Below are 25672 nucleotides of genomic sequence, written 5' to 3'. Positions count from 1 at the left end.
GGTTGGGGGGAGGCTGTCACGGCGTCCCCGGGCGATGCTCTGGAACTGCTCCCCGTGAAGCCAGTCAGGACTCTGGGGAAGTCTCCTCTCTGGGAGCAGCCTGTCTGCAGGACACGCAGCTCACCCGGCTTCCACCTTCCTGGGTCTGACCTCGGAGCATTCAGCATCCTCTGCCCCTCCGTGCGCTTCCCACAGCGAGTCCGCCCAGGCGGGGTCCTGAGGAAGCCAGAGGGTCCTGCCCCCCAACTCCGCAGTCAGATGGGACTTTCAGCCAGCCAGTAAAACAGAGGTTTATTAGACGAAGGAGCATGGTCTAAAACCGAGCTTGTAGGTGCAGAGAACAGGACCCCTCAGTCAGGTCCATTTTGGGGGGCAGTGAGCCAGACAACCACGTCTGCCCTTCACTACATGTCCCAGCCAGCCCCAAACTGAAACTCTCTCCAGCCCCTCTCTCCTTTGTCCCTTTCCCATGCCAGGGGGTCACCTGATCCCTTTGTTCTCCAACCCTTTAGCTCTCACCTTGCAGGGGGGAAGGGCCCAGGCCATCAGTTGCCAGGAAACAGGGTGTTGGCCATGCTCTGTGTCCAGACCCCTGCACACACCTGCCCTCTAGGGCTCTGCAATGATCATACACCCTTACCCCACCCCCTAGATACTTAAGAACTGCCTAGGGGAAACTGAGGCACCCCCACACTATTCAGAGGAAACATTAAGAACAGTCCCACTTCGTCACATCTCTCCCCCCTTCGAGATCGAACTGAGCGGGGTCACTTTAGCCAGTGACCTGGCGAAGTTCGAAGCCACCAGCATTCCCATGGATGCCCCAGCATCTCTCCCATTCCTTGGTGGGAGTTACACCAGGCCCTTCCAGTTTCACGCCCTCCCTTAGGTCGGGGGTGGTCGATAGCACTCGCAGGCCGCATGTGAGAAGGTTTATTCAGCCTGTGCCCTTTGGCCACCCCCAAAACCCCAGGGGGTCAAACTGGGATTGGGTCTTTCCCCCAACAAGCTGGCCAAACACAGCCACTTGGTTATAGGACTGTTTAACTTTCTTAACAGCTTTCACTCCATCTGAGACCTTCTCAAAGCTATCCTCACTGGATCTTTCAACAGGAAAGTCAGTGGATCCACGCACAACAGAAAATTTCTGGCTGTTAGGAACTGAAACTTTCTTGATTAAATCACTTTCACACCCTTCAGTTGCAGTAAACTGCTTGCAAAGACTCCATGAGGATTCCTTTCCCTGGGGCTTTTCTATGCAACAGTTCACCCCTCACAGAAATTCTGCTCTTATCCTCTTTACCGAGGGCTTGCTCTAGAGGAACACTTTCCTGAGCAACAACAGACTCTTTCTGGGTCTCCCTTACATCCAGAATTACCTCTGGCCCATCTGGCGGATTCCTACACAATCCCCTTTCAGGCAAACTGACAGACTTCCTAGATAAAAGGTTAGAAGCATTCTCCTTCCCTTTGCCACATACAAGTTCAGGAATCTTTTCCTTCTTGCTACAGGTTTCCACTCCCGCAGTAGGTAACACAATCACATCACCTTCATGCTCTCCTTGTGCCCTGGCTAGGATCTCACCCTGATTAGACAGAGTTGCTTCACCCTTTCCCAACAACACACTAGCAACAGGCAAAATACAAGCACCAGAATTGTCTGGGCTCTGGGATTTTACATAGACACTAACTGGATGTGACCTAGTTACAGGGCCATTCTCCCGAGCAGACACAAACTTAGGACCCTTCCCTTCCTGGGCTTTAGCTGAATCCAGAACCAACTCTGAGACAAAATGCACTATCCTCAACCATCACAGGCTGAAAGGCCCCTTCTGTCTGCTCCACAGACAAAGAAGAGCCGGACACGCTTTCTCCTTTACCAGACACACAGCTTGGGATCTCTTTCCCCTGGTCCCAGCACACAAGGCTGGTCACAGACAACTGCTTGGAGATCAGGGTAGCTCCCTCCATAGGCAAGTCAATACCCCTGACAGACACAGACACGTTTCCTTCACTGTCCCAATTCTCCACCGAGCTAACAGGTAAGGTCCAGGGACACTCATCTTCCACTCTCCTGGCCTTCCCACCCTGCTGACTAGACACAGCCATCAGCTCACAAGGCTGCCTGGGCTCATCCAGACTTTCCTTACCCAGCACCTTGCCACTCCCCACAGATCCCCTGCCCTGCCTGTGTCTCCCCCCACTCAGCTGGGGTCTCAGCTCCCACTGTGCTCAGCGCTGCCCTTGCTGTCCCAGTGGGGGTAGGCAGCGAGCTCGCTGCTTTCCTCACTGCATCTGAGCCAGCGTGAGCCCCCTCTCGGGTGTGCAAGGGGGGGCGGGGAGCCCCAGGGGTCTGGTTACAGGCAGGCAGGAGCCTTAGCCTAGCCGCTCCTCCCGGCTGCCAGCCAGGTCATCTGCATTTTCACTGACCATTTCCCTCTGCACGGATTGGTTCCCTGGATTCAAATTCAAACCTTTGGCAGTTACCGGAGCAGGGCCTGGATCCTGTTCCAAAGAGACACAGTCACCCCATAACAGGGTCTCGCAGCTGGTGTCCTGGAGAACCCCAACGGCCAGCCAGCCCCACCCCTACTGGGTCTGCACAGGGATCTGGGCCATAGGCAGGGCGTGGGGCTTCGTCCCTGGGACCCACACCCAGGTCACCCAGCCCCTCAGCATCTGAGATTGCACCACCCAGGGCCTGACAACATTTCTCTCTGTCCCAGGATCTCGCCACCCCAGGAACGTCTCGCCATTGACCATCACCTTCCGCTCCCACTGGAGGTCCACGGGGCTTGGCCCCAGGAAACTCCACACAGACATACAGGTTGGGGTCAGGAGTGGGAGCCTGTCCACCTCCCCACCCATCTGGCTGACGGAGTCTGTGGCCTTGGGACCCAGCAAGGGAGCTAGACACTGGGGCTTTTCTGCAGGGTCCCCCTGGTTCAAATTGCCAGCCTGCTCAAAGGCAGTGAAGTGAGCATCCACATCCCCCCCCTTAACCAGGGGCAGCAATTTAGTCTCGAGGTTCCCTGCGGAACTGGCCCCCCGGGGTCTATCCCCACTCACCCCTGGGGGGTCCCCTAGGCCTCTCCGCCCCACCACCGCCAGTTCATGCTGCTGCTGCTTCTGCAGCTCTTTCTCCGGCTCTCGCTGTCTCCCACAGTCCTCTTGCTCTCTCGCACTCAGCTCCAATCCCGTCCGTCTCCGATCCCCCGATGGGGAACCCGATCGTGAAGACCCCCGTCTGGTCGGGGACAGGAGTCTTGGCGATGCCTGGCTACAACTCCAGCTGCTCCCAGATCCTGCTATAGCCCCATTTGGGGTCAGGAATCTGTTCCTTAGAGCGGTCATCCTCCTCCAGCATCCTCCTCCAGCTGCACGATTAACTGAGCTTTGGTGAACTTTCCAACGCTCAACCCTCTCTTTCTGCACAGGGTTACAGTGTCCTTCTTAAGGAGACGGTGGCAGGCCATCACTCCGCTCTTCCCAGGTTGTTGTGGACTCACAGGCCTGTGTGCTCTCAGCTCCCCACGGTTTCCAGGGAGAACCCCTAGTGTGCCAGCCCTTCTCGAGGTCACCACCTCTTTGCCAGGGTCGAGCTGCAGACTCCTCCGCCCCTGAGACTGCTCGCTGCAGTCCCCAGGGGAACCCTGTTACTGCACAGTCCTTCTCCCTGGTCACACACTCCCAGGGGTTAACCGCCCCCTGAAACCGCTCCTCTCTGAGCCTTCAGCATGCCTGGTCCTCGTCAGTCCCCCTTTGTTTTACTGTTCCCCCGTCACTTACTGCAGGAAGCGCCATCCATGGGGTGCAGTACATCCCACCGCTACCACCAGTTATCACGGAGTCCCCGAGCGATGCTCTGGAACTGCTCCCCATGAAGCCAGTCAAGACTCTGGTGAGGTCTCCTCTCTGTGAGCAGCCTGTCTGCAGGACACACAGCTTCCACCTTCCTGGGTCTGACCTCGGAGCATTCAGCATCCTCTGTCCCTCCATGTGCTTCCCACAGCGAGTCCGCCCAGGCTGGGCTTCTGGGGAAGCCAGAGGGTCCTGCACCCCAACTTTGCAGTCAGACGTGACTCTCAGCCAGCCAGTAAAACAGAAGGTTTATTAGACGACAGGAACATGGTCTAACACAGAGCTTGTAGGTGCAGAGAACAGGACCCCTCAGTCAGGTCCATTTTGGGGGGCAGTGAGCCAGACAACTACATCTGCCCTTCACTCCATGTCCCAGCCACCCCCAAACTGAAACTCCCTCCAGCCTCTCCTCCCCTGGGCTTTGTCCCTTTCCTGGGCCAGGAGGTCACCGGATTCCTTTGTTCTCCAACCCTTTAGCTCTCACTTTGCAGGGGGGAAGGGCCAGACCATCAGGGTCTGTAATGAATCTGTAAACTCAGGGGTTGTACCCTATGATTGGAGAATTGCTAACATAGTTCCTATTTTTAAGAAAGGGAAAAAAAGTGATCCAAGTAATTATAGGCCTGTTAGTTTGACATCTGTAGTATGCAAGGTCTTGGAAAAAATTTTGAAGGAGAAGGTAGTTAAGGACATTGAAGTCAATGGTAAATGGGACAAAATACAACATGGTTTTACAAAAGGTAGATCGTGCCAAACCAACCTGATCTCCTTCTTTGAGAGAGTAACAGATTTTTTAGATAAAGGAAACGCAGTGGATCTAATTTACTTAGATTTTAGTAAGGCGTTTGATACTGTGCCACATGGGGAATTATTAGTTAAATTGGATAAGATGGGAATCAATAGGAAAATTGAAAGGTGGATAGGGAATTGGTTAAAGGGGAGACTACAACGGGTCCTACTGAAAGGTGAACTGTCAAGTTGGAGGGAGGTTACCAGTGGAGTTCCTCAAGGATCAGTTTTGGGACCAATCTTATTTAATCTTTTTATTACTGACCTGGGCACAAAAAGTGGGAGTGTGCTAATAAAGTTTGCAGATGATACAAAGCTGGGAGGTATTGCTAATTTAGAGAAGGACAGGGATACCCTACAGGAGGATCTGGATGACCTTGTAAACTGGAGTAATAGGAATAGGATGAAATTTAATAGTGAGAAGTGTAAGGTCATGCATTTAGGGATTAATAACAAGAATTTTAGTTATAAGCTAGGGACGCATCAACTAGAAGTAACGGAGGAGGAAAAGGACCTTGGAGTATTGGTTGATCATAGGATGACTATGAGCTGCCAATGTGATATGGCTGTGAAAAAAGCTAATGTCGTCTTGGGATGCATCAGGAGAGGTATTTCCAGTAGGGATAAGGAGGTTTTAGTACCGTTATATAAGGCACTGGTGAGACTTCACCTGGAATACTGTGTGCAGTTCTGGTCTCCCATGTTTAAGAAGGATGAATTCAAACTGGAACAGGTACAGAGAAGGGCTACCAGGATGATCCGAGGAATGGAAAACTTGTCTTATGAAAGGAGACTCAGGGAGCTTGGCTTGTTTAGCCTAACTAAAAGAAGGTTGAGGGGAGATATGATTGCTCTCTATAAATATATCAGAGGGATAAATACCAGAGAGGGAGAGGAATTATTTAAACTCAGTACCAATGTGGACACAAGAACAAATGGATATAAACTGGCCACTAGGAAATTTAGATTAGAAATTAGACGAAGGTTTCTAACCATCAGAGGAGTGAAGTTTTGGAATAGCCTTCCGAGGGAAGTAGTGGGGGCAAAAGATCTATCTTGCTTTAAGATTAAACTCGATAAGTTTATGGAGGAGATGGTATGATGGGATAACATGGTTTTGGTAATTAAATATTCATGGTAAATAGGCCCAATGGCCTGTGATGGGTTTTTAGATGGGGTAAGATCCAAGTTACCCGGGAAAGAATTTTCTGTAGTATCTGGCTGATGAATCTTGCCCATATGCTCAGGGTTTAGCTGATCGCCATATTTGGGGTCGGGAAGGAATTTTCCTCCAGGGCAGATTGGAAGGCCCTGGAGGTTTTTCGCCTTCCTCTGTAGCATGGGGCACGGGTCACTTGCTGGAGGATTCTCTGCTCCTTGAGGTCTTCAAACTACAATTTGAGGACTTCAATAGCATAGATATAGGTGTGAGGTCTTTTTTAGGAGTGGTGGGTGAAATTCTGTGGCCTGCATTGTGCAGGAGGTCAGACTAGATGATCATAATGGTCCCTTCTGGCCTAAATATCTATGAATCTATGAATCAGTTGCCAGGAAACAGGGTGTCGGCCATCCTCTGTGTCCAGACCCCTGCACACACCTGCCCTCTAGGGCTCTGCAATGATCATACACCCTTACCCCACCACCGAGATAATTAAGAACTGCCCAGGGGAAACTGAGGCACCCCCACACTATTCAGAGGAAACATTAAGAACAGTCCCGCTTCGTCACAGAGGCGTTTCCTCTTACTCTGGGGTGTGAGACAAGCTCTTCTCAGACCTGGGCGAGGCGGCGAGTGTCCCAGCTAAAGACGAGGGGACAGACAGTGCAGCCCAAGCAGTGACGGTGCGTTGTCAGGGCCTGTTCTGGGTGCAGGGGCCTGTTAACCCCCTGTAGCCGTAGGACACATAGGGGTTGGCGGGTTACAGATTGCTGTGATGAGCCATAAAGCCAGCGTGGTGTGCTGGTGTCCTTTCAGGATGGGGGCTGAGAGATCAGCTGTGGCAAAGTGCTTGCCTGTGGATGACAGTGTTTTTGTCTTTTCTCATTGTCGAGCGTGCAGTCACGCGAGTGCAGGGATTGTCTGGGGCACCCACATAGCCGCTATGGGGCACTTAGTGCTCTGGGTGACGTGCCCAGCACCCGCCTTGTCTCTCTGCTGTCCTGGGGCCGGCGCGGCTACCGTAATGCTGCATGTACCACTTAGTCAGAGCAGCACCACTTCCTCGTGCAGACGAGGCCTGAGAGCTGCTGCAAGGCTTCCTGGCCTGGCACAGCCTGTCCCCGCACTTCCTGAAGAGTCACCAGCCACGAGTCCCTCCACATCCACCTCCCTGCGGGGGGGTTCTCTGGGATCCCCTCTCCTGCGCCTGCTGTCTGCAGTCCCCATCTCTGGTCCTCCCGGCCTGCACACAGCAATCCGAGCGGGGGCCATGCCAGCCTGCCCCTTGTGCTCGCGCCTCAGGGTTCCTGGGCTTGGGCCAGAGTCACAACGGCATCGCTAGGCAGTGGGAGCTTCCTGGCCAGGGTCTCTGGGGGCCGGGTCAGCCTCGGTCTCTCCCGCCACCAGCAGCATTGCGCTTCCCCCTTGGGCCGGGCCAGGCCATGTGATCCCCTGCCCTTTGGGTACACGCCAGGGCCTGCTGCACATGAGGGAGAGGCTGTTTTCTCAGAGCTTTTGGGACGGCTGGTCCCTCTGCTCTCAGCCCTGCCCAGCCCCCCTGCCCTTCAGGCCCCATTGCCCAGCTGGGCATTGGGATGGTGTCCTGCTCAGGCCATGGCTGTGGCTGGACTTGGTGCTCAGTGGGTCCCTCTCCAGAGGTGCTGGTTGCTCACTGCCCTGTGGGTTGTGCCCGCGCTGCGACTTCCTTCCTGCCTCAGTCAGCCCAGTGCTAGGCATGAGATGGAGCCGCCCAGACGCGGCTCGAGGGCTGTGGGCCTTGCCTACGGGCTCGGTGCAGATGTGACTGGCTGCCTGGCCTGCACCGCGGCCTCTCGGACACGGACCTGCTGGCAGGGTCTTGGTGGAGTGGGGTGGGGAGTCTGTCTGGCAATGGCCTCTCTCCAAGGGCTCGTTGTCTTCCTCGCCGTTCTCTGGGCGCCCCAGCAGCCCGAGCCACCCGCTGGTTCCTAGCTCAGGCTGAGGTTGGAGGCTCCTGCGGGCAGGGTCCATGTCTTTGTCCTGGGCTGGTGCAGCACCAGGGCACTGGTCTCTGGGAGCTGCCCCAGCCTCTGCCGTAACAATGCCTTGTTCCCTGAGCCACGGAGCTGCGGCTATGCCGTCTCTGCTCCTGGCAGGCAGCTCTCTGTCTCCGAGCCTGGTCTGTGCTCTGGCAGGCTCCTCGTGGGCGGCTCTCGCAGCCAGCTCCGAGTAGGGCTGGGAATCCAGCAGGGGCATTGCAGCTGTTGATGGCTGTGGCAGTGGCCAGCACCCCTGTGAAGCCAGACCCTTGGTGTGAGGTGGGCAGATTTTCACATTTGCACAATTTGAACTCCCACCTCAGCTGCGCAGAGAGAGGCTCCCTGCAGCCGTTTGTGCAGGGGAGGGTGATTGTGAGGTCGAGTGAGGGTGTCGCAGTGGAGGTGTGTGCAGGTGTCATGGTTTCACAGATCCGGTGTTCACATCTGGCTCTGGAACAGCCCCTGGGAGGACCCCTTCAGTGAGTCAGCCCCCTTAGGGTCTCACTCTGTGTGCAAAGTGGGAATGTTCTTACATGCTTTTTCTGAATACTGTGTGGGTGCCTCAGTTTCCCCTGTGCTTTTCTTAAGTATCTAGATGGGGGGATAAGGGGGTGTGTTTGATGCAGAGCCCTAGAGGGCCAGCATGATGGTGTCTGCCCAGAGAATGGCCGACACCCTGTCTCCTGGCAACTGATGGCCTGGGCCCCTCCTCCACAAAGGTGCCATCTGAAGGTGTTGGAGAACAAAGAGATCAGGTGGCCTCCTGGCCCGGGAGAGAGACAAAGGAGAGGAGGGGCTGGAGAGTTTCAGTGGGGAAGCTGGCTGGGGAAAGAGAGGGAGGCCCAGACCCCTGGGGTCTGCTGTCCCTGGCCCCAAGATGGACTTGACTTAGGGGTCCTGTTTCTTGTACCTACAAGCTCTGTTTTGGACTAATGTTCCTGTTGTCTAATAAACCTTCTGTTTTACTGGCTGGCTGAGAGTCCCATCTGACTGCGGAGTTGGGGGGCAGGACCCTCTGGCTTCCCCAGGAGCCCTCCTGGGCGGACTGGCTGTGGGAAGTGCACAGAGGGGCAGAGGATGCTGAATGCTCCGAGGTCAGACCCAGGAAGGTGGAAGCTGTTTGCCCTGCAGACAGTCTGCTCACAGAGAGGAGGATCCCCCAGAGTCCTGACTGGCTTCGTAGGGAGCAGTTCCAGAGCATCGCCCGGAGCTCTGTGACACTCTGTCACTGGGGTCAGCCCCTCGGCTTCACCACTTGCGGGGACCAACCCTCGGAGCCTTCAGTCCCCCTGGGTCATACCGTGAGCTCCCTGCAGGGAGTCCAGCTGGATTGGACCCTGCAGTGAGACTTGTACCCCAAAGGGAGCAATGCACCCCCAGCTTAGTCTGCAGTGACTTTTGACCAGCGGGGTAGCGGAAGGATTTGTTAACTGTCTGGAGGACAGCGTAGGAAGACCCTGGTGTCATGGAGTCCCTGGGCGATGCTCTGGAACTGCTCCCCATGAAGCCAGGCAGGACTCTGGGGCAGTCTCCTTTCTGGGAGCAGCCTGTCTTCAGGACACACAGCTCACACAGCTTCCACCTTCCTGGGTCTGACCTCGGAGCATTCAGCATCCTCTGCCCCTCCGTGCGCTTCCCCCCAGCGAGTCCACTCAGGCGGGGTCCTGGGGAAGCCAGAGGGTCCTGCACCCCAACTTCGCAGTCAGACGGGACTCTCAGCCAGCCAGTAAAACAGAAGGTTTATTAGACGACAGGAACATGGTCTAACACAGAGCTTGCAGGTGCAGAGAACGGGACCCCTCAGCTGGGTCCATTTTGGGGGGCAGTGAGCCAGACAACCATGCCTGCACTTCACTCCATGTCCCAGCCAGCCCCAAACTGAAACTCTCTCCAGCCCCTCCTCCTCTGGGCTTTGTACCTTTCCCTGGCCAGGAGGGCACCTGATTCCTTTGTTCTCCAACCCTTCAGCTCTCACCTTGCAGGGGGGAAGGGCCCAGGCCATCAGTTGCCAGGAAACAGGGTGTCGGCCATTCTCTGTGTCCAGACCCCTGCACATACCTGCCCTCTAGGGCTCTGCAATGATCCTACACCCTTATCCCACCCCCTAGATACTTAAGAACTGCATAGGGGAAACTGAGGTACCCCCACACTATTCAGAGGAAACATTAAGAACAGTCCCACTTCATCACACCTGGGTTAGTAGAGAGAGCGGAAAAGTGGCAGCCAAGTCCAACTGGATCAGACCAGAGCCCACAGTCCTCTCGCAGGCTTGTCCCTGCTTTCTGCAGACCCCCCTCAACTAACCAACCTCCTCTCCTTGGTCCTGGGGTCCACTTCCCAGGCAAACATGGTCACCTGACCATCCACCTCAGCTCTTTGTTCTCCATCTAGTCGGTTTCCAGCAGCAAGGGATTGGCAGGCCATAGTCATTTGTTGCTAGACAACCAGATGTCAGGGGCATTGTCTTCTGGGTTCTCCATGGGCATGGAGCCCAGGCAGCTAGGCACCAATTCCATCTGGATTTCTGCCAATAGTAAACATCCTTTGCCTTTCACCTGGTGAAATATGTAGCATAAAGGGGAAACTGAGGCAAACGATTCTCATCCAAAGTACCATGAGAAATTCTCACTTTGTCACAGCGGGGGTTGCTGTGTGTCGCAGGGGAGGGTGATTGTGAGGCAGCGTGGGGTGCTGCAGTGGAGGTGTGTGCGGGGGTTGCCTTGTGTGCATGTGGACGAAGTGGGACTATTCTTAATGTTTCCTCTGAATAGTGTGGGGTGCCTCAGTTTCCCCTAGGCAGTTCTTAAGTATCTAGGGGGTGGGGTAAGGGTGTATGATCATTGCAGAGCCCTAGAGGGCAGGTGTGTGCAGGGGTCTGGACACAGAGAATGGCCGACACCCTGTTTCCTGGCAACTGATGGCCTGGGCCCTTCCCCCCTGCAAGGTGAGAGCTAAAGGGTTGGAGAACAAAGGAATCAGGTGACCACCTGGCCCGGGAAAGGGGAAAGCAAGAGGAAGAGGGGCTGGAAGGAGTTTCAGTTTGGGGCTGGCTGGAGACATGGAGTGAAGGGCAGACATGGTTGTCTGGCTCACTGCCCCCCCAAAATGGACCCAGCTGAGGGGTCCTGTTCTCTGCACCTGCAAGCTCTGTGTCAGACCATGTTCCTGTCGTCTAATAAACCTTCTGTCTTCCTGGCTGGCTGAGAGTCACGTCTGTCTGCGGAGTTGGGGTGCAGGACCCTCTGGCTTCCTCAGGACCCCGCCTGGGCAGACTCACTGAGGGAAGCGCACGGAGGGGCAGAGGATGCTGAATGCTCCGAGGTCAGACCCAGGAAGGTGGAAGCCATGCGAGCTGTGTCCTGCAGACAGGCTGCTCACAGGAAAGCAAATGCCCCAGAGTCCTGCCTGGCTTCATGGGGAGCAGTTCCAGAGCATCACCCAGGGATTCCCCAGTGCAGGGGAGTTGGGTCTGGGGTCAGCAGGGCACTTTCTGGAGCATGGGCATGCATGGAGCAGCTGTCTCTGGGGTCGCTTGGGGTGGGGGTTCACCGCTTGTTGAGCTGGGGGCACTAAGTGTTTGTGCCCTGAAGCACTGGGCTTGGGGAGCTCGGGTGTGCCAGAGCCAGGGAGCCGGGCTGGGAACTGGGGCAGGTGTTGAGGCTGGGGCCAGAAGGGCAGGGAGGGCCAGAAGGCAGCAAGGATCCTGCTTGTGGGCCCCTCACCAATATCTGCATCCCCATCTCTGGCTGTGGGACAGGACCCCTGGTGGTGGGCTTTGTGGTCTACCCTTGCCCCACTGTCACGGAGTGTGGGGGAGTCCAGGCCCTGCACCCCTCTTCCTGGGATCCACTGAAACTCTCAGCCAGCCAGTAAAACGGAAGGTTTATTGGACAACAGGAACACAGCCCCCAACAGAGCTTGTGGGTACAACCAGGACCCCTCAATCACGTCCTTCTGGGGGAGCAGGGAGCTTAGACCCCAGCCCTGGGGTTCCCTGCGTTCCTCCACCCAGCCCCAAACTGAAACTAAACCCCCCCAGCAGGTTCCCTCCTGCAGCCTCCGTCCACATTCCTGGGCAGAGGTGTCACCCCCTCCTCCCCCTCCTGGCTCAGGTGACAGGCTCTCAGGTCTCCCATCCCCAGGGCACATTCCCAGGTCAACACTCCCCCCTCCCTGCTGCGTCCCATCTCTCCCCCCTTCGAGACCGAACGGAGCGGGGTCACTCTGACCAGTGACCTGGGGAAGTTCGGGGCCCCCTCTCCGGGACAGCGCATCCGCTATCAGGTTGGCACTTCCCTTCACGTGGACCACGTCCATGTCGTAATCCTGCAGGAGCAGGCTCCATCTCAGGAGCTTGGCGTTGGCTCCTTTCATCTGGTGCAGCCAGGTCGGGGGGAGCGGTCGGTGTAGATGGTGAAGTGTCGCCCGAAGAGATAGGGCTCTAGTTTCTTGAGGGCCCACACCATGGCCAGGCACTCCTTCTCGATGGCCGCGTAGTGTTGCTCCCGGGGTAGCAACTTCTAGCTCAGGTACACGATGGGGTGTCTCTCCCCCTTTTCATCCTCCTGCATTAACACCGCCCCCAGTCCCGTGTCGGAGGCGTCGGTGAACACCACAAAGGGCTTGTCAAAGTCTGGGTTTGCCAAAACTGGGCCACTGACCAGAGCCTCCTTCAGCGATCAGAAAGCCTCCTGGCACTGCTCGGTCCAGACCACCTTGTCTGGCTTCCCCTTCTTGCATAGCTCAGTGATGGGGGTGGCTATGGCGCTAAAGTGGGGCACAAATCTTCGGTAGTATCCTGCCATCCCAATAAAGGCTTGGACCTGCTTTTTGGTGTGGGGAGCGGGCCAGTCTCTGATCACCTCCACCTTGGCTGGTTCCGGCTTTAGGCGGCCGCTCCCCACCCGATGGCCCAGGTAAGATACTTCCGCCATCCCCACCTTGCTCTTCTCCGCTTTTACAGTCAGCCCAGCCCCCTGGAGTCGGTCCAGCACTTCTCTAACCTGGGATACGTGGTCCTCCCAGGTCTGGCTAAAGACACAGATGTCATCAATATACGCCACGGCAAAACTCTCCATCCCCCTCAGTAGCTGGTCCACTAGGCGCTGGAAGGTGGCCGGCGCTCCCTTGAGGCCGAAAGGCAGGGTCAGGAACTCATAGAGCCCCAGAGGGGTGATAAAGGCCGATTTCAGCCGGGCATCTGCATCCAGCGGCACTTGCCAGTAGCCCTTTGTAAGGTCCATGGTGGTAAAGTACCGAGCTCCTCCCAGCTTGTCTAAGAGCTCATCCGGCCTGGGCATGGGGTAGGCATCAGATACAGTGATGGCATTGAGCTTCCGATAGTCCACACAGAACCGGACCGACCCATCTTTTTTGGGGACCAGCACCACCAGCGAGGCCCAAGGGCTGGCCGATGGCTGGATCACCCCCAAAGCCAGCATGTCCCGGACCTCTCTTTCCAGGTCCTGAGCAGTTTTCCCTGTGACTCGGAAGGGGGAGCATCTTATCGGCGGGTGCGACCCTGTCTGCATCCGGTGGACAGTCAGATTAGTGCGTCCAGGCTGGTTGGAAAACAGCTGTTGGTAGGGATGCAGCACCCCCCTGACCTCAGCTTGCTGGGCAGGGGTTAGCTGATCCGAGAGGGGAATTGTTTCCAGGTAGGAACCAGCTCTGGTCCCAGAGAATAGATCTACTAAAGGGTCATCTCCCTGCTCCTCCCACTGTCTGCTCGCGGCCAACACCACATTCCCCCTTGCATAATATGGCTTCATCATATTCGACGGCTCCACCACATAGTTTACCTCATTGAGCTGCTTGACGACCTTGAAAGGGCTCTCCCAGGCGGCCTGTAGTTTGTTCATCCTCACGGAAATGAGAACCATCACCGGATCCCCGGTGGCGTAGGCACGGCCCCGCGCCGTGCGGTCATACCAGACCTTCTCCTTCCTCTGGGCTCTGGCCAGATTCTCCCTGGCCAGGCCCAGGAGTTCAGCCAGTCTCTCTCGGAAGATCAGGACATACTCCACCACTGACTCTCCATCGGGAGTGGCCTTCCCCTCCCACTCGTCTCTCACCTTCCTTCCATATAACAGTTCGAAAGGTGAAAATCCGGTCGACTCCTGGGGCACCTCCCTGTACGCGAACAGCAGGTGAGGTAAGTCCCAATCCTGCGGGTGCTGGTTCATAAAGGTTTTCAGCATCATCTTTAGCGTCCCATTGAACCTCTCCACCAGCCCATTGGACTGGGGGTGCTACGCTGAGGCCCAGTCGTGCCGGACCCCACATTTCTCCCACAAGCACCGGAGCAGGGCCGACATGAAGTTGGAGCCTTGGTCTGTCAAGACTTCCTTGGGGAACCCCACTCGGCTGAAAATGGTCAGGAGCGCATCGGCCACGGTGTCTGCTTCAATGGAAGCTAAGGGCACTGCCTCGGGGTAGCGGGTGGCAAAATCTACCACCCCCAGAATGTATTTCTTCCCCGACCGGGTCGTCCTGCTGAGAGGCCCCACAATGTCCATGGCCACCTTCTGGAAAGGCTCCTCTATGATGGGCAAAGGTCTCAAAGCCGCTTTCCCCTTGTCCCGGGCCTTCCCCACCCTCTGACAGGGGTCACAGGATCGGCAATACTGCCGGACCGTGGTAAAGACCCCGGGCCAGTAAAAGTTCTGTAGCAACCTCTGCCGGGTGCGCCGGATTCCCTGGTGCCCTGCGAGGGGGATGTCATGGGCCAGGGACAGGAGCTTGCGGCAATACTTCTGGGGGACCACCAGCTGCCTCCTGACCCCACAGGACTCCACTTCCCCTGGGGGAGCCCATTCTCGGTACAGGAACCCCTTCTCCCACAGGAACCTCTCCTGGCAGCCTCTCCCCATGGTCCGTCCCACCCTGAGGTTGGCCAGGTCCCTGAGCTTCCGCAAGGAGGGATCTTTCCTCAACTCGGCCTGGAACTCAGCGGCTGGGGCAGGGACGGGGCCCGGTTCCCCCTCAGTGACCAGGTCTGAGGCCTCCGCCTCTCTGAGCCGTGCCCCTCGGCGCTCCCTCCCCACCAGAGTAGGGTCCTGCGCCTCCGGTGTGATACCCTCCCCGAGGTCAGGGGGCAGTGCCCCTCGCCGGCTCTGGCTACGCGTCACAACCAGGGCGGTCCGGGGCTTGCTTGGCCAGTCCTCTAGGTCTCCCCCCATCAAAACTTCAGTGGGCAAATGGTGGTGTACCCCCACATCCTTGGGGCCCTCCTTGGCCCCCCATTTCAGGTGTACCCTTGCCACGGGCACCTTAAATGGGGTCCCGCCCACCCCCGTCAGGGTCAGGTAGGTGTTGGGCACCATCCGATCTGGGGCCACCACCTTGGGCCGGGCCAGCGTCACCTCCGCGCCCATATCCCAGTATCCATTGACCTTCCTCCCATCCACCTCCAGGGGAACAAGGCACTCTCTCCAGAGGGACAACCCCGCGCCCACCCTGTAAACCGAGCACCCTGAGTCCAGAGCCTCCAGCCCTCTGGCGGAGCTGGCCTGGGGTACTCTTCCCTCCTGAGCAGGTGGTAAACTGGTAGCCCCCCTTGCCTGGGTCGTCTGCCCCTCGTCCAGCTGGGTCCCTACCCAGTTAACCCTGGGTAGGTTGGGTCTGCTCAGTTTGTCCCTGAGCCCGGGGCACTGGGTCCGTACGTGGCCTCTCTGGCCACAGTGATAGCAGCTCAGGTCACGTCGCTCCCCTCGAGCGGGTCGGAGGGGCCCGACGCCAGGTGTTCCCCTTTCAAGGGGGTTCTCCCTATTTCCCCGCTGGGAGGCCCCCTGGTGACTCTCTCTCTGCATCGGGGGGGGGGCCTGTTCTTTTGGGGCTCCTCCCTGCTACCCCCTGACCGACTGTTCACAAACTCGTCGGCCAGCTGCCCTGCGTGCTGGGGGTTCTCGAGCTTTATGTCCACCAACCACAGCCTCAGGTCGGAAGGGCACTGATCATACAGTTGCTCCAGTACGATTAGGTCAAGCAGGTCCTCTTTAGCTCGGGCCCCAGCTGTCCACTTGCGGGCATACCCCTGCATCCGGTTGACCAGTTGTAGGTAGGTGACCTCAGGCGTTTTACGCTGACTCCGGAACCTTCTCCGGTACATCTCGGGGGTCAGCCCAAACTCACGGAGCAGGGCCTGTTTGAACAGTTCATAGTCCCCTGCCTCCGGCCCTTTCATCCGGCTGTACACCTCCACGGCTTTGGGGTCCAGTAAGGGGGTGAGAAACTGGAGCCTGTCTGCAGGGTCAATCCTGTGCATCTCGCAGGCATTCTCAAAGGCCATCAGGAAGCTATCTTTGTCCTCCCCCTCCTTCTGCTGCGCCAGGAAGCACTTATCAAAGCTCCTTGCAGTCTTGGGTTCCCCCTCACTCCCCGCAGCTGGGGCCCCACTGCTCTTCAGCCTGGCCAGCTCCAGTTCATGCTGTCTTTGTTTCTCCTTCTCCTGACGTTCCCTGTCCTTGTCCTCCTGCTGATGTTGACGTTGTTTCTCCTCATGTTGACGTTGTTTCTCCTTCTCCTCCTGCTCATGCTGACGTTGTTTCTCCTCATGTTGACGTTGTTTTTCATGATCCTCCAGCTCCCTCATTTTCATCTCCCTCTCCCATTCCAGCCGCCTCCGCTCCAGGGATGGGGAGCTCCGCTGGGAGGATCCCCTGCTGGCTGCTGGGGTCAGGGTGCCCTCGGTATTCGCTGGGCTTCCCCCAACCCTTCCCCCAGGCCTAGGTAGGAAGGGTCTCGGGATGTCCTGGGCAGCAGTCTGACCCCTCCCAGCCCCATCAGGCCCCAGGGCCCACACTGCGTCCACCGGGCGGCTCCCCTCAGGGACAGGGATCGGGTCATCCAAGCGATCCCTCTCCTCCAACTGGGCAATCAGCTGTTCCTTGGTGGACCACCAGGTCGCTCTTCAGGCGTTTAGCGTACATCTCCCTGCTGGCCACTCGCAGGCCGGGCAGCTTTCCACGGTTTCCAGGAAAAGCCCCTTGTGTGCCAGTCCTTCTTGAGGTCACCACCTCTTTGCCAGGGTCGAGCTGCAGACTCCTCCGCCCCTGGGACTGCTTGCTGCAATCCCCCGGGGGACCCTGTTACTGCAAAAGTCCTTCTCTCTGGTCACACACTCCCAGGGGTTAACCGCCCCCTGAAACCGTCTCTCTCTGAATCTTCAGCACGCCCGGTCCCCGTCAATCCCCCTTCATTTTACTGTTCCCCAGTCACTTACTGCAGGAAGCGCCGTCCACGGGGTGCAGTAGATCCCTCCGCTACCACCAGTTGTCACGGAGTGTGGGGGAGTCCAGGCCCTGCACCCCTCTTCCTGGGATCCACTGAGACTCTCAGCCAGCCTGTAAAACCGAAGGTTTATTGGACAACAGGAACACAGTCCACAACAGAGCTTGTGGGTACAACCAGGACCCCTCAATCACGTCCTTCTGGGGGAGCAGGGAGCTTAGACCCCAGCCCTGGGGTTCCCTGTGTTCCTCCACCCAGCACCAAACTGAAACCAAACCCCCCTCAGCAGGCTCCCTTCTCAGCCTGTCTTCACATTCCTGGGCAGAGGTGTTACCTCCCCCTCCCCCTCCTGGCTCAGGTGACAGGCTCTCAGGTCTCCCATCCCCAGGGCACATTCCCAGGTCAACATTCCCCCCTCCCTGCTGCGTCACATCCTCACACCCACCTGCTGCCTGTGATGTTCCCCTGGTGTTATCTGGACCGGTGACCTGCTAGGTCACTCCAATCCTCCACTCTGAGAACCAGCCTTACCCTGCTTTGCTGTGAGAACCTCCACTCCCGGGCTGTTCATGCACAGCCTCTGGCATGTAAGCTGCTCCCAGCATGTGTGAGCACTTTTGGCCAGCCGCAGCTTGGATTGTGCAACCAAACGACACGAGCCAATATCTCCGGTCCCAGACACAATTCTAGGAACCTCTGTCTTGCAGTGTCCAGTTACGCCCGTTGGATGCTGCAAGCTTCTATGAGTTCGTCAATTTAACAAAGCAATTGATATGTACCAGGCTTGTTATCCCAAGGGGAGTCTCTGACACGCTTCAAACCAAACGCCCTGCTTCAGGTAGAATAAACAAACAAATTTATTAACTATAAAGATAGATTTTAAGTGATAAGTCAAAGCACAAATCAACGTTGGTCAAATGAAATAAAAGCAAAACGCATACTAAGCTGATCGTAAGACTTTCAGTGCCCTTACAAACTCTGATGCTTCTCACCACAGGCTGGCTGGTTGCTCTTCAGCCAGGCTCTCCCCTTTGATCAGCGCTTCAGTCACCTGGTGGTGGTGGCTGTAGATGGAGGAGGAAGAGCATGGCAAACGTCTCTCCCTTTGATCTTTGTCCCCCTCCCCCTTCAGAGTCAGGGGAGCATTACCTCATCGCCGTCCCAAACTGACCAAGCGAAGGGGGGTAACTCACTGGAGAGTCCAACAGATCCTTTGTTGCTGCCTAGGCCAGTGTCCTTTGTTCCTATGGGGTTGGACTGGGTTTGTCCCATACATGCCCTGATGAGCTGTGAACTGCCCCTCTGCTCCTGGACAGTTTTTCCTGGGCTTGTTTTAAGCCATGAGGACACATTTTCAGCCTCATAACTATATACATGAAATTATAACCTATCACATCACTGTAACAACACTGCTCAGTGCATCATGAGCCTTCCGAAGCCACCCGACATGACAAACTTTGCACTGGATACCATGCAATCCTATCATAATGATGAATATGGAGGCGCAGGGTGTTCCCCCAAGATACACAGTGTCACACTGCCTATTACCATCGTGGTGGCGGGGGAGGAGGCGGGGAGCACTCCAGGCAGAGTGACCTGGCTAGGGGGCGGATCTTGCCCCCACAGTTGTAATGAAGGAGAATAGATGTGTGTGTGCGTTCGTGCACATGCGTGTGATGTGGGAGCTGCTTCTTCCTGAGATGTGATGGGAGGGGGGCTGCAGTGTGTGTGTAAATGAGGGGTGCAGTTTGTGGGTGTGTGCAGTCTGTGGGGAGGGGGTGTGATGGGGTGCAGTGTCTGTGCAGGTGGGGGATTCAGTGTGTGTGCAGGGAGTGTAGTGTGTGTGTGTAATTGAGGGGTGCAGTGTGTGGGTGGGGGAACAATAACAGGGTGAGGTGTGTGCAATGTGAGATGGGGTGGGGGTGCAGTGGGTGGTGTGCAATGTGAGGTGCTGGGTGCAGTGGTGAGTGCAGTATGTGAGTGTCACAGAGTCCCCAGGCGATGCTCTGCAACTGCTCCCCATGAAGCCAGGCAGGACTCTGGGGAACTCTCCTTTCTGGGAGCAGCCTGTCTGCAGGACACACAGCTCACACAGCTTCCACCTTCTGTGACGAAGTGGGACTGTTCTTAATGTTTCCTCTGAATAGTGTGGGGGTGCCTCAGTTTCCCCTAGGCAGTTCTTAAGTATCTAGGTGATGGGATAAGGGTGTATGATCATTACAGGGACCTAGAGGGCAGGTGTGTGCAGGGGTCTGGACACAGAGAATGGCTGACACCCTGTTTCCTGGCAACTGATGGCCTGGCCCTTCCCCCCTGCAAGGTGAGAGCTAAAGGGTAGGAGAACAAAGGGATCAGGTGACCTCCGGGCCCGGAAAGGGACAAAGCCCAGAGGAGGAGGGGCTGGAGGGAGTTTCAGTTTGGGGCTGGCTGGGACATGGAGTGAAGGGCAGACGTGGTTGTCTGGCTCACTGCCCCCCAAAATGGACCCAGCTGAGGGGTCCTGTTCTCTGCACCTGCAAGCTCTGTGTTAGACCATGTTCCTGTCGTCTAATAAACCTCTGTTTTACTGGCTGGCTGAGAGTCATGTCTGACTGTGGAGTTGGGGGCAGGACCCTCTGGCTTCCCCAGGACCCCGCCTGGGCGGACTCGCTGTGGGAAGCGCACAGAGGGGCAGAGGATGCTGAATGCTCCGAGGTCAGACCCAGGAAGGGGGAAGCCGGGTGAGCTGTGTGTCCTGGAGACAGGCTGCTCCCAGAAAGGAGACTTCCCCAGAGTCCTGCCTGGCTTCATGGGGAGCAGTTCCAGAGCATCGCCCAGGGACTCCGTGATAACTGGTGGCAGCGGTGGGATGTACTGCACCCCATGGACGGTGCTTCCTGCAGTAAGTGACAGGGGAGCAGTAAAACGAAGGGGGATTGACGAGGACCAGGTGTGCTGAAGGCTCAGAGAGGAGCGGTTTTGGAGGGTGGTTAACCCCTGGGAATCTGTGACCAGCGAGAAGGTTTGTGCAGTAATGGGGTCCCCCTGGGGACTGCGATGAGCAGTCTCAGGGGCGGAGGAGCCTGCGGCTTGGCCTTGGGAGAGAGAAGGACTTTTGCAGTAACAGGGTTCCCCTGGGGATTGCAGCGAGCGGTCCCAGGGGTAGAGGAGTCTGCACCTCGACCCTGGTAGAGAGGAGGTGACCTCGAGAAGGGCTGGCACACTAGGGGTTCTCCCTGGAATCCGTGGGGAGCTGAGAGCACACAGGCCTGTGAGTCCACAACAACCTGGGAAGAGCGGAGTGATGTCCTGTCACCGTCTCCTGAAGAAGGACATTGTAACCCTGTGCAGGAAGAGAGGGTTGAGTGTTGGAAAGTTCACCAAAGCAGAGTTCATCCTGCAGCTGGAGGAGGATGACCGCTCTAAGGAACAGATTCCTGACCCCAAATGGGGCTATAGCAGGATCTGGGAGCAGCTGGAGTGGTAGCCAGGCATCCCCAAGACTCCTGTCCCCGGCCAGACGAGGGTCTTCACGATCGGGTGCCCCATCGGGGGATCGGAGACGGATGGGATTGGAGCTGAGTCTGAGAGAGCAAGAGGACTGAGAGAGACAGCGAGAGCCCGAGAAAGAGCTGCAGAAGCAGCAGCAGCATGAACTGGCAGTGGGGGAGTGGAGAGGCCTAGGGGACCTCCCAGGGGTCAGTGGGGATAGACCCCGGGGGGCCAGTTCCGCAGGGAACCTCGAGACTAAATTGCTGCCCCTGGTTAAGGAGGGGGGTGTGTGGATGCCACCTCACTGCCTTTGAGCAGGCTGGCGATTTGAACCAAGGGGACCCTGCGGAAAAGCCCCGGTGTCTAGCTCCCTTGCTGGGTCCCAAGGCCATAGACTCCGTCAGCCAGATGGGTGGGGAGGTGGACAGGCTCCCACTCCTGACCCCAACCTATATGTCTGTGTGGAGTTTCCTGGGGCCAGGCCCCTCGGACCTCCGGGGGAGCGGAAGGTGATGGTTAATGGGGAGACATTCCCGGGGTGGCGAGGTCCTGGGGCAGAGAGAACTGTTGTCAGGTCCTGGGTGGTGCAGCCTCAGATGCTGAGGGGCTGGGTGAGCTGGGTGAGGGTCCCAGGGATGAAGCCCCTCATCCTGCCTATGGCCCAGATCCCTGTGCAGACCCAGGAGGGGTGGGGCTGGCTCGTTGTTGGGGTTCTCCAGGACACCAGCTGCGAGACCCTGTTGTGGGGTGACTGTGTCTCTTTGGGACAGGATCCAGGCCCTGCTCCTTGTAACTGCCGAGGGTTTGCAAAAAGAAAAGGAGGACTTGTGGCACCTTAGAGACTAACCAATTTATCTGAGCATAAGCTTTCGTGAGCTACAGCTCACTTCATCGGATGCATACTGTGGAAACTGCAGAACTCTGTGTATATGTCGTCTTCTTGCTACAGGTTTCCACACCCTCAGTAGGTAACACAATCACACACCTTCATGCTCTCCTTGTGCCCTGGCTAGGATCTCACCCTGATAAGACAGAGTTGCGACACCCTCCCCCAACAACACACTAGCAACAGGCAAAATACAAGCACCAGAATTGTCTGGGCTCTGGGATTTTACATAGGCACTAACTGGATGCGACCTAGTTACAGGGCCATTCTCCCGAGCAGACACAAACTTAGGACCCTTCCCCTCCTGGGCTTTAGCTGAATCCAGAACCAGCTCTGAGACAAGTGCACGACCCTCAACCGTCACAGGCTGAAAGGCCCCTTCTGTCTGCTCCACAGACAAAGAAGAGCCGGACACACTTTCTCCTTTACCAGACACACAGCTTGGGATCTCATTCCCCTGGTCCCAGCACACAAGGCTGGTCACAGACAACTGCTTGGAGATCAGGGTAGCTCCCTCCACAGGCAAGTCAATACCCCTGACAGACACAGACACGTTTCCTTCACTGTCACACTTCTCCCCCCAGCTAACAGGTAAGGTCCAGGGACACTCATCTTCCACTCTCCTCGCCTTCCCACCCTGCTGACTAGACACAGCCATCAGCTCACAAGGCTGCCTAGGCTCATCCAGACTTTCCTTACCCAGCACCTTGCCACTCCCCACAGATCCCCTGCCCTGCCTGTGTCTCCCGCCACTCAGCTGGGGTCTCAACTCCCCCTGTGCTCAGCGCTGCCCCTGCTCTCCCAGTGGGGGTAGGCAGCGAGCTCACTGCTTTCCTCACTGCATCAGAGCCAGCCTGAGCCTAGCAGCTCCTCCCTGCTGCCAGCCAGGTCATCTGCATTTTCACTGACCATTTCCCTCTCCACCGAATGGTTCCCTGGATTCAAATTCAAACCCTTGGCCGTTACAGGAGCAGGGCCTGGATCCTGTCCCAAAGAGACACAGTCACCCCACAACAGGGTCTCGCAGCTGGTGTCCTGGGGCACCCCAACGACCAGCCAGCCCCACTCCTCCTGGGTCTGCACAGGGATCTGGGCCATAGGCAGGGCGAGGGGCTTCGTCCCTAGGACCCTCACCCAGCTCACACAGGCCCTCAGCATCTGAGGCTGCACCACCCAGGGCCTGACAACAGTTCTCTCTGTCCCAGGATCTCGCCACCCCAGGAACGTCTCCCCATTGACCATCACCTTCCGCTCCCACTGGGGGTCCGAGGGGCCTGGCCCCAGGAAACTCCACACAGACATACAGGTTGGGGTCAGGAGTGGGAGCCTGTCCACCTCCCCACCCATCTGGCTGACGGAGTCTATGGCCTTGGGATCCAGCAAGGGAGCTAGACACCGGGGCTTTTCCGCAGGGTCCCCCTGGTTGAAATTGCCAGCCTGCTCAAAGGCAGTGAGGTGGGCATCCACATCCCCCCTCCTCCTTAACCAGGGGCAGCAATTTAGTCTCGAGGTTCCCTGTGGAACTGGCCCCCCGGGGTCTATCCCCACTCACCCCGGGGAGGTCCCCCAGGCCTCTCCACCCCACCACTGCCAGTTCATGCTGCTGCTGCTTCTGCAGCTCTTTCTCGGGCTCTCGCTGTCTCTCACAGTCCTCTTGCTCCCTCGGACTCAGCTCCAATCCCGTCCGTCTCCAATCCCCGGATGGGGAACCCGATCGTGAAGACCCCCGTCTGGTCGGGGACAGGAGTCTTGGGGATGCCTGGCTACCACTCCAGCTGCTCCCAGATCCTGCTATAGCCCCATTTGGGGTCAGGAATCTGTCCCTTAGAGCGGTCATCCTCCTCCAGCTGCACGATGAACTGTGCTTTGGTGAACTTCCCAATGCTCAACCCTCTCTTCCTGCACAGGGTTACAATGTCCTTCTTCAGGAGACGGTGACAGGCCATCACTCCGCTCCTCCCAAGTTGTTGAGGACTCACAGGCCTGTGTGCTCTCAGCTCCCCACAGTTTCCAGGGAGAACCCCTAGTGTGCCAGCCCTTCTCCAGGTCACCACCTCTTTGCCAGGGTCGAGCTGCAGACTCCTCCACCCTGGGACCGCTCGCTGCAATCCCCCGGGGGACCCTGTTACTGCAAAAGTCCTTCTCTCTCCCAGGGCCAATCCGCAGGCTCCTCCGCCCCTGAGACTGCTCACCACAGTCCCCAGGGGGACCCCATTACTGCACAGTCTTTCTTGCTGGTCACACACTCCCAGGGGTTAACCGCCCCCCGAAACCGCTCCTCTCTGAGCCTTCAGCACGCCTGTTCCTCATCAATCCCCCTTCGTTTTACTGCTCCCCAGTCACTTAGTGCAGGAAGTGCCATCCACGGGGTGCAGTACATCCCACCGCTGCCACCAGTTGTCACGGAGTCCCCGGGCGATGCTCTGGAACTGCTCCCTACGAAGCCAGGCAGGACTCTGGGGCAGTCTCCTTTCTGTGAGCAGCCTGTCTACAGGACACACAGCTCACCCGGCTTCCACCTTCCTGGGTCTGACCTCGGAGCATTCAGCCTCCTCTGCCCCTCCGTGTGCTTCCCCCAGTGAGTCTGCCCAGGCGGGGCTCCTGGGGAAGCCAGAGGGTCCTGCACCCCAACTCCGCAGTCAGGCGGGACTCTCAGCCAGCCAGTAACACAGAAGGTTTATTAGACGACAGGAACATGGTCTAAAACAGAGCTGGTAGGTGGAGAGAACGGGACCCCTCAGCTGGGTCCATTTTGGGGGTAGTGAGTCAGACAACCATGTCTGCCCTTCACTCCATGTCCCCAGCCAGCCCCAAACTGAAACTCCCTCCAGCCCCTCCTCCTCTGGGCTTTGACCCTTTCCCGGGCCAGCAGGTCACCGGGTTCCCTCACCTTGCAGGGGGGAAGGGCCAGGCCATCAGTTGCCAGGAAACAGGGCGTTGGCCATTCTCTGTGTCCAGACCCCTGCACACACTGGCCCTCTAGAGCTCTGCAAGGATCATACACTCTTACCCCACCACCTAGAGACTTAAGAACTGCCTAGGGGAAACTGAGGCACCCCCACACTATTCAGAGGAAACATTAAGAACAGTCCCACTTTGTCACAGTGAGATGGGGTGCAATGTCTCTGGGGTACAATGTGTGTGTGAGGTGCAGTGTGTGAGAGGGGGTGCAGTGTGAGATGGGGTGGAGTGTGTGTATACATCATGGTTCAGCTATAGACACAACGGGACTCGCAGGGATGGCATCTCCTAGGAGGCAGTGGGAAGTGCCCCTGCTGCCCAGTGCCCCCTGCTCCGTGGCCCCCCCCCCGCCAAGCCATGCTGCCCTCTCGGCTACAAACCCGCCTCCTCTCGCTCTGGTCCCTGGCCTGGGTCCAGTCACTCTGGCGGGTGAGACCCTCCCATGCTCAAAGAGCTTGGCGCCCTGACACTCCCCCACTGCCTGACACCCACTGCCTCACATATACCCACACAGTGACACCCCCGCCTGACACACACTGCCTGACACACCCTTTGCGTCCTGCCCGGGCTCTTGCTCTGCCTGCTGGCAGAAGGCTCCTCTCCAGGAAGGTGGCTGTAGCCTGGGCTGGTCTCCTCCCTTCTCCTGATGAGCCCTGCTGACGGCTTCTTTTCCTGCCCTCCAATTGCCCCTCCTAGCTCTTCTCTGAACCCCGCCCGGTTTGTCAACATCCCTGTTGAAGTGGCAACATCCGGACCTGGGCTCCCCTGGGCCATGCACCGCGTGCGTACAGCCTCCCTCACGAGCTGGCTACTGAGGCCCGCAGACAGTACTGACTGGTGGGGGGCTGCAAACCCCAGTGAAACCAGAGCCGGGCCATGGGGACGCTTGGCTGAGACTCGCCTGGGGAAACACAGCTGAGGGCAGCTGGCTTAGCGCTTCGGGTGGGGAGGACCCAGCACTCTAGGCTGCCTGGCGCTGGCCACCGCATGCCTGGGGAGCAGCTAACGGGCAGCACGAGTGGCTGAGAGTGCCGGGGAGAGGGCCAGCCCTGATGCTGCGGCGATGGACTATATAAGTACATCTGAGTTTCTGTTGGCAGATTGTAGCCAAAGAGACCGGTGTGGTTTTGGGGGCTGCACTCTCAGCAGCCCCCTACAATAGGGCAAAGCCCAGGAATGATTGTAGGGAGCAGCCCTGGGCCCTGTGGGTGTGTTTCCCCCCCACCCCCGGGTGTGTGCAGGGGCTGGGGTTCCCCCTAGCTGGGAGGCTGTTCCCTGGGGTGGCAGGATTCAGGG

General features: G+C 57.5%; 1 protein-coding gene across 3 annotated transcripts in view; it reads left to right on the top strand.

Annotated features, from left to right (window-relative positions):
* PLEC (plectin) overlaps positions 1–25672 on the top strand; it is a gene marked incomplete at its 5' end in the record, with an annotated part of 181230 nt that overhangs the window by 9606 nt on the left and 145952 nt on the right. The window lies entirely within an intron of this gene.

Source organism: Lepidochelys olivacea, assembly GCF_965140295.1.
Source record: "Lepidochelys olivacea isolate rLepOli2 genome assembly, chromosome: 2".
Classification (NCBI taxonomy): domain Eukaryota; kingdom Metazoa; phylum Chordata; order Testudines; family Cheloniidae; genus Lepidochelys; species Lepidochelys olivacea.
Note: the sequence above shows the minus strand (reverse complement) of the source record. Positions and strands in the feature narration are given on the sequence as shown.